Here is a 7,968-nt window from a genome sequence, read left to right as displayed (position 1 = left end):
GATTACCCAGGGCTAGAAACCCCTGTTGCTAATTAAGGATGGGCTGAATAGGCCCCTGTTTGGTTTGCACCAGAACTTCTGAACACCGCAAACGTTTGGACTCGAAATAGGAGTCAATGGGACCCGAACGTCAAAAATCAAAAGTGCCATTTTGAAGGCTTATATGCAAGTAATTGGGCATACAATGGTTATGGGGTCCTACCCTGGGGGACATGTATCAATAAAAAAAAGTTTGTGAAAAACTTCATTTTTAAATGAGCAGTAATATTTATATATTTTTTTTTATATTTTTAAAGTAAAAACCTAAAAATGAAAAATTCCTTCCAATATAGTGCCTGGGGGGGTCCTCTTAGGCTACCTGTAAAGTGGCAGATCTGTACCATGTCTAGAATCTGCTGCAGCAATAATTGCATTTATAAAGCCAAAAAAATGAAATTCTCTCTGCAAGCTCCTTTATTTTGCTCAGCAACAGCTGGGAAACCAGTGTGTATGATGAGGCCACAATGTAGTGCACTGGGAACAAGATTAGAGATTTTTTGGATACATTCTGGTGTCACTTTGACTTTGTATAGAAGTAACATGTGCGTAAAAATTGGTCTTAGGGTGTCGGAGGCGCCTTCCCACTGTAACCCTATAGAGCTACTCTTGATGAAAACAAGAATTGGCCTTGCTTTAAAAAATTGCAATGATATGCACCTGTCAAACAGGTGCAGAAAAAATTACTCTTTGGGTGTCGGATGGGCCTTCCCACTGTAATCCTATAGAGGTGCTCTTGATGAAGGCAAAAAAATTGCAATGCTATACATATAGTTGGTGTTTTTGCCACGTTTGATGTGCCTGAGACGCAGTTTGCAGATAACAACAGTGAAATCTGCTGCAGATGTATTGAAAACGGGCCAGACAGCTGAACTTTGGGGAGTGGACCAGGACATAACAGCTACACAATGTGATGGAATAGGGTGGCTGCTCTCTACTCTTTCTTGATGTCGACCTCCTTGGGGTTGTGCCGACTCACCTTCAGTTTCCTCCTCTGCTCTATCTGGCACCCAAGTCACATCAGTGACCTTATCATCGTCATCATCTCCATCTCCATCTCCTCCATCGTCATCATTACTACTGGAGACAATTTGGCAATACGCTGCGGCTTGGGGAACATGAACAGCAATTTGTCTACAAGTGTTCCTCCCTCTCTCTAGGCTCATGCTCCTGTCATCTTCAACCTCAGAACCAACATCTGAATCCAGTAATGGCTGGGCATTATCAAGGCGTAAGTGGCTGATGCTGTGGTCAAATAACTCAGCTGACTCAATGGCTGGTGCTGGGGCTATGGCAGGAATAGATGTGGACAAGGAGGCAGGTTTATCCACTCTGGCAACTCCAGGGGACTGCACGCTTGTCTCTGGTTGTGTAACAGAGGATGAGGAGGATGAGGAAGGTTTAATAAGCCAGTCCACCACCTCCTCTGCATGCTGTGGCAGGATAGCACGGGCAAGCTCACTAAACAGAGGAAATGATGCCCTGCCTGAGGACTGACCGCCATGTCCACCTTTGCCTGTGGACACATTTGTTGCTGACCCCCTTATAGTGCCAAGGGAAGGTCTGCATCTCCTTGTTGTCCTCCCAGACATTATTGGGAGGGAGAAGGGGGTTTATATAAGCAAATGTAAAGAAGAATTTGAAATCTGATGCATTTTAATCAATGTAAAGGTGCACTTTAATTTGAGTACTCACACCACACAGACACACTCCACAGATGCACTATAATATACTGTAATATAATGCGCCAAACGTACAGTGACACACAGAAATATATGGAGTTAAACTGGCAGTAAAGCACACAAAAGTAAATGGCGTTAAACTGGCAGTAACACATTCAAATAGACAGTGTTCAACCGTCACTACACTGACGCTATCTGAACTGTCCCTACTCTAGCTATACACTAATGTAAAGATTACTGACATTGTCTCACCACACTACACTGAAATTAGCTAAGCTGTCCCTACTCTACACTAATGTATGTATGAATGACACAGTCTCACTACACTACAGTGAAACTATTTGGTCTGCTCCTACTCTAGCTGCACACTATGCAAACCGAATGATGGTCCTCCTCACTACACTCACACTATCCCTAGACTGACACTAAACTAATATTCTACACTGACAAGTGAAGCAAAATAGCACAGTATAGCACACTTACTAACTAATAGCACTGAGCAGAGCCCTGTTCTATCTCTCTCCATGCCAAAATCACACTGAAAATGGCTGCCATTGAAAAAATACTTTTATACTGTGGGGTGGGAATGAGCCATAATTGTATAAAGTCATGATGACAGTGTCCAATCATGACTCTGACAGTGCTCTGTGCCCTGATTGGCTGAAGCTTTCACTGCTTCAGCCAATCAGGGCTTGCAATGCACTGTGCAGCACCACAATGCATTGTGTTCAGTTCGGGGGGGCCAAACAAATGTTTCTCTGGCACTGTAGAAGTGCCACACAATATTTCCACAGCTCGATTATGGCTGCAAAATTTCTCATTTTTAGCTGCTGAGGAAATTCTGTATTGCGCCTCAGAGTTTGCAGGTCATTCTGTAGCATTACTGCCACACAATGTTTCTGCAGCTTGACTACAGCAGCAAAATTTCTAATCTTTACTGCATGGTAAATCCTGCATTAAGCCTCAGAGTTGCCTCAGAGTTTGCAGCCTATTCTGGTGCTCCAGGACTGTAAAGATACCACACAATATTCCAGCAGCTCCACTGCGGTTGTACTAATTCTTGCATTTCACCTCAGCGTTTATGACCTATTCCCGGAGCATTCCTTCCACACTATAAAAGTGCAATGCATTATTTCCACAGCTCGACCAAATATACTAAATTTGTAATGTTAGCTGCTAGTAAATTTTGTATTATACACTCAAAAATGGTTGTGGCTATTGTTTCTTGGATAATACATTCTAATGTTTAATTCAAGAATAACGTGCCTTGTCTCTCTTTCTTAGACTGTGGCCTAACCAAGCTGCTTACATACCGTACAGCCACTGTAGCCTATTTTTGGCGATTTCCTTGTCTTTCTTTCTTTCTTTCTTTCTTTCTTTCTTCCTATATTACTACAGTATATATATATATATATATATATATATAATATGCATTATATCTGTCTATACTATCCGGTGGCACTGCAGTGTTATAGTGTGTTATTTATGGTAAGGTAATCAGAGGAAGTACCATCCTTATTGTGTTGTATGCACTCGTTTGTATTCTCTTCCTGTTCTATGATAAAAGGCATGTAATGTATTTCTCCGTGAAAGTAAAGCTAATTGCTGAAACAAGAAGCTTCCAGCTTATAATTATTTAATAACCTGCTAGTAGTCCTGACACTGGCAAATTTCTACTAAACACACACCTGAAGTCTATATTTTGAATATTTTGGAAATTACTCGGAATGAGAGGAGATTCAGAGAATATGGGGATGTATACTCTGTTTGATATTTTATTAAACTTTTAAGGCAACGCACTGCGGTACTGCGAGAAAAAAAAAGAAGCTCACTAACTATTATTTCAAACAGTTATGCCACTGGCCAATTTATACAAAGTTAATGACTTTAGCTTTATTTTTTTGTTTTAAAGGAAGCCATCTTATAGTTTTGAGATCTGTTGTGACTACTACTTCCACTAATCATTTCAGGCCAATTGCCATGTCATAAAAAAAGTGTTGCAGCCAAAACTACTTAAAAATACTTGCATAGGCAATTTTCTAGAAGGTGAACTTAGCCTTTAAGCCAACCTAAATGTACAAGTTAGAAAAAATGGGTACAAATTCAAAATATGTGATGCTTCTCCATCACTCTTCCCTCACAGTTATTACTTTTGGAAGCACTTGACACCCCTTTTAGATTGTAAGCTCCCATGAGCAGAGCCCTCCTAATCTCCTTGTATGAAATTGTATTGTAAGTGTTCTTTCTCCCTTTATTCTGTAAATCACTGTGCAAGCTGTTAGCACTATATAAATCCTGTATGATATTAATAATAATAATAATAATAATAATAATAATAATAAAGCTTAAAGGCATCCCCAGAGCATGTACAGTAATTTAAATGATCTTTTCTTCTTCCATGTTGCCATCAAAGCCTCATTAAAATAACCCTCTCCCCGCTGCACTGTATTTTATAATTTTTTTTCTGTGTGTTGTTAAATGTCTGCTATGGCAGTGCCTAACTTATCAAGCTATTTTTGACAACGTTTTGCCTATTAGCCCTAAAAATGTCTGTGATTTAACTGCAGAATTAGCCCCCATAGACGTTAAAGGGGTTTGTTGCAAAGTGTGGGTTCCCTGAAATTAGAATTTAAAAGAGAAGTATGGGTTTTTTTTGCTAATCAGACTTACCTAGGTGGATGCAGCATCAAACCGATGCTGCAGCTGTCCCCCGGCATCTCTGCACTGAGAACCGAGCCACCAAACACCGCTGACCAGAGCAATACTGACTATTAGTCAGCATTACTCCTGCTCTGCTTCTCTACACTCTTTGGAGCACTGAGCTGTGGAGGGGTGGAGAGTGGCCCTCTCGCTGAGACACTGAGACTGCTATCAGTCAAGGCACCTGGTGGATCCAACCTTGGGAAGTCGGGATTACGCGGTGCCTCGACTGATGGCAGTGAAGTCAGGATGTCGGGATGACGCGGTGCCTCGACTGATGGCAGTGACGTCAGCGGATTTCAGACCGCTCTCCGCTGAAAACGGGTCACAGGAGTGCAAAACTAATTGCACTCCTGTGACCCTTAGGAGAAGCCCAGCCTAAAAAGCTCAGGCCTGACTTTTCCGGTAAAATTGACCTAACCCTCAGTGAACTCCAAATTCCTGTATACAACAACATTATTTTCAATAATAATCATGATTTTGAATTATGAAATAGATAATGGTATGATTAAACAAGAAATGCAGATAGTTAAACATCTGTGGTACCCCCTATTATTAGATGTCATTATAGAAATGATCCCCTCCATTCGAAGTCAGAGGAAAATTTCCCAGTGTATGTGGGAGGTCATTTCACCACTGCTGTCTGCTCAAGAAACTCATAGCAACCTACGTAGGAGCCATAGGGTTCCATCGTACCCTGGTTGCGAAACTCTTCTTTAGACCTTGTAACAAAAGCAGAAAATGAGAGGATCATAACTAGAGTAGGGTCACATAGCAACAAAAACAGAAGGTTATTTAACCCTTCAAAATCCATTTTAAAAATGTTGATTTGGGGTACCCAGATTAGATATGTAAAATCTCTGCAAAAAAAATTGAATTTTTGAAAAAATTGAAAAAAATAAAAATAATTCAGAGTGAAGTCGTTTTACAAATTGAAAGGGTGTATAAAAGTATTATGCTTGAAATAAAAGTACAACTTATTCAGTTAATAAACTAAACTTGCCTTTTAAACATTTTTTTTTTTTACAAATCGAATAGCTTCCTGTCAGTGTGCATTTTTCAGTTATTGACAAAGCTGATCCAGAAGCATATATCACTCTTGCAAGTACATGGACAGTGTTCTCCCGACATTCAGATGACATTTTCTCTGTAAATGAAGGTATTGTGTATTATTGGGAGGCCATGGTTTGTAACACTTCCTTACTTGAAGATGCTGAATAAATTTTTTTGTGATGATCCAGAAGCAGCAGAAAGATTCTGGAATGGGGACCCTGGAGGGAAAAGATGCTTTCTTTCTGGTCCTCATCATTTAATTCCATAAAGTGTTTTTTATTGCCTTTAGAGAACCTCTGACATGCCAGGATGTGTTTTTTCCTCCCTGTAGGATTTGTAAAATAATATTTCTTCTCGCAATATTTGCAAATTCCCATGAGGCATTGCAAGGATGACTGTTACAAGCATGACTCCCACAACCATAATGAGACTTGTAGTTTCGCAGCTGGAAGGCCACCAGTTTGAGATCCCGACTCTAGATGTTGGTCTCACTATTTTACTGAGAGGAGGAATGGAAAAATCAATTTACTGACCAGATTATAGGGAAACATTATGTTGTAGTGTGGATACTACAAGAGGGTCCAATTGTTTCAATCTTGGCAGAAAGACATTCCTCCCTTGTCGGAGGATGACTGGGATGAGGGGGTCCAGCAATATGTGCCCACTTTTATTTCGGCCAGCGATAGATTTAGTCAGCTCAAATCTCCGCACAGGGCATATTATACCCCTTAAGGCAGAGCTCCACCCTGAAGTGAAACTTCCACTCATTGGATTTTTCTCCCCCTCTGGTGCCACAATTGGCACCTTTCAGGGGGGAGGGGGCTGTATACTACATCTGTACCCACTTCCGGACATAGATAGCCGCAGAATATCTGCAGATGCCCCCCCCCCCCCATTGTGTTTTGGGAAACAAACACGGGAACCAGTGAAGGCGCTGATTCCCTGACCGAAGATGGCGTTGGGGCAGCCAAAAGACGAGCAATTGCTTGTCATCTGCTGCCGACATTGAGGGCACCCTGGACAGGTAAGTGTCCATTTATTAAAAGTCAGCAGCTGCATTATTTGTAGCTGCTGACTTTTAATATTTTTTTTAAGGTGGAGCTCCACTTTAATGCCTCTCCTGGATTTAACTTACGCGATCTGTAAACTGCCCCAAGTGCCACCAGAAGTGGGTACTTTTTCCATGAAGCCTGAGAGTGTCCCCTTTTTCAAAACTTCAGTGGTGATGCATGATCAACAGGATCAATGGTCTGTGGCAGTGGATCCGACGATCCTACTGCTAGGGATATGCAAATCAGTGGCTGCATCTACCCACAAAAGACGTTTTGTGTTCTATGCTGGTTTTTATGCTAGAATGGCTATGCTTTCTGAATAAAAGCAACCTGACCCCTTCACAATATCTCAGTGGGGATTTCTGATTGACTCGGTCCTGCCTCTCTATAAGCTCACATACATGGGCACTAAGTGTCATAAATATAAGGGAAAATTTGGGCTGCTTGGGTGGATGCCAGGGCTCTGACAGTTTAATCCAGGGGTCTTCAAACTATGGCCCTTCAGTTGTCCAGGAACTAAAATTCCCATCATGCCTAGTCATGTCTGTGAATGTCAAAGTTTTACAATGCCTCATGGGATGTGTAGTTCCGTAACAGCTGGGGGCTGTAGTTAGGAGATTCCTGGTTTAAACCCTTGGCCTTAGCTCTAATTACCTCTACAGTGGCTGGAGTACTATCTTATATACCGTGGTATCCCTGTGTTGGCCCCAGCCTGACTTTAGACCCCTTCTTTCCACCTTTCTTCTTTTCTGAGATTCCTTCCCACCTCCTTCCTCTCCTCCTCCCCTCTCCCCTCTTCTTTTTTTCCCTCTTTGGAGAGCTTTGGAAAGTTTTGTGGATCATATTAGATCTGCCTTGATACCTTACTGTGATTGAGCACTTTTTAATTGCTCTGATATGTAGAACAATGCATTGTTAATGTAACCCTATTTGCATACCATCTTATCTGCTAGACTATTGTACACCTTTCTCACCATTCTTTGAGCTGTGTGCGATGAAATGTTTTGTTTGATGCTCTTATACTCCTGGATGTTGGCTGTTGTCTGCAGATAACTATTGTGCTTCACTGTTTGATGATTTGAGGCTGTTATGTTCAATTGATAAATAAAAATGTTTCTGTTAAAAAACAAAACATTATGCTGCGATGGTGGAGAACATTAATAGGAATAATTTAAAGGTCATAAAGATAAACTGATTTGTGGAACAAATTTACCCTCCTACCTGTTAATTAAGGCCTGGAATGACAGAAACTATCATCTACTGTATTCCAACAATCACCAATCTGTTGGAGGTACAGTCTTCCCAACTGTAGGCAAACCAAACTCAATAATTTCCCCTGCAGTGCCCTCTAGAGGCAGAAATGCATATTTCTCTTGTTTGAGAAGTAAAGTGTTACTTGAATTGTATTTCAAGATATGCTTGTCTTCACCTGAGAGAACTTGCAA

Source organism: Lithobates pipiens, unplaced genomic scaffold (assembly GCF_037356315.1).
Source record: "Lithobates pipiens isolate NorthernLeopardFrog02 unplaced genomic scaffold, aLitPip1_a1.2 Scaffold_22, whole genome shotgun sequence".
NCBI classification, from domain to species: Eukaryota; Metazoa; Chordata; class Amphibia; order Anura; family Ranidae; genus Lithobates; species Lithobates pipiens.
Note: the sequence above shows the minus strand (reverse complement) of the source record.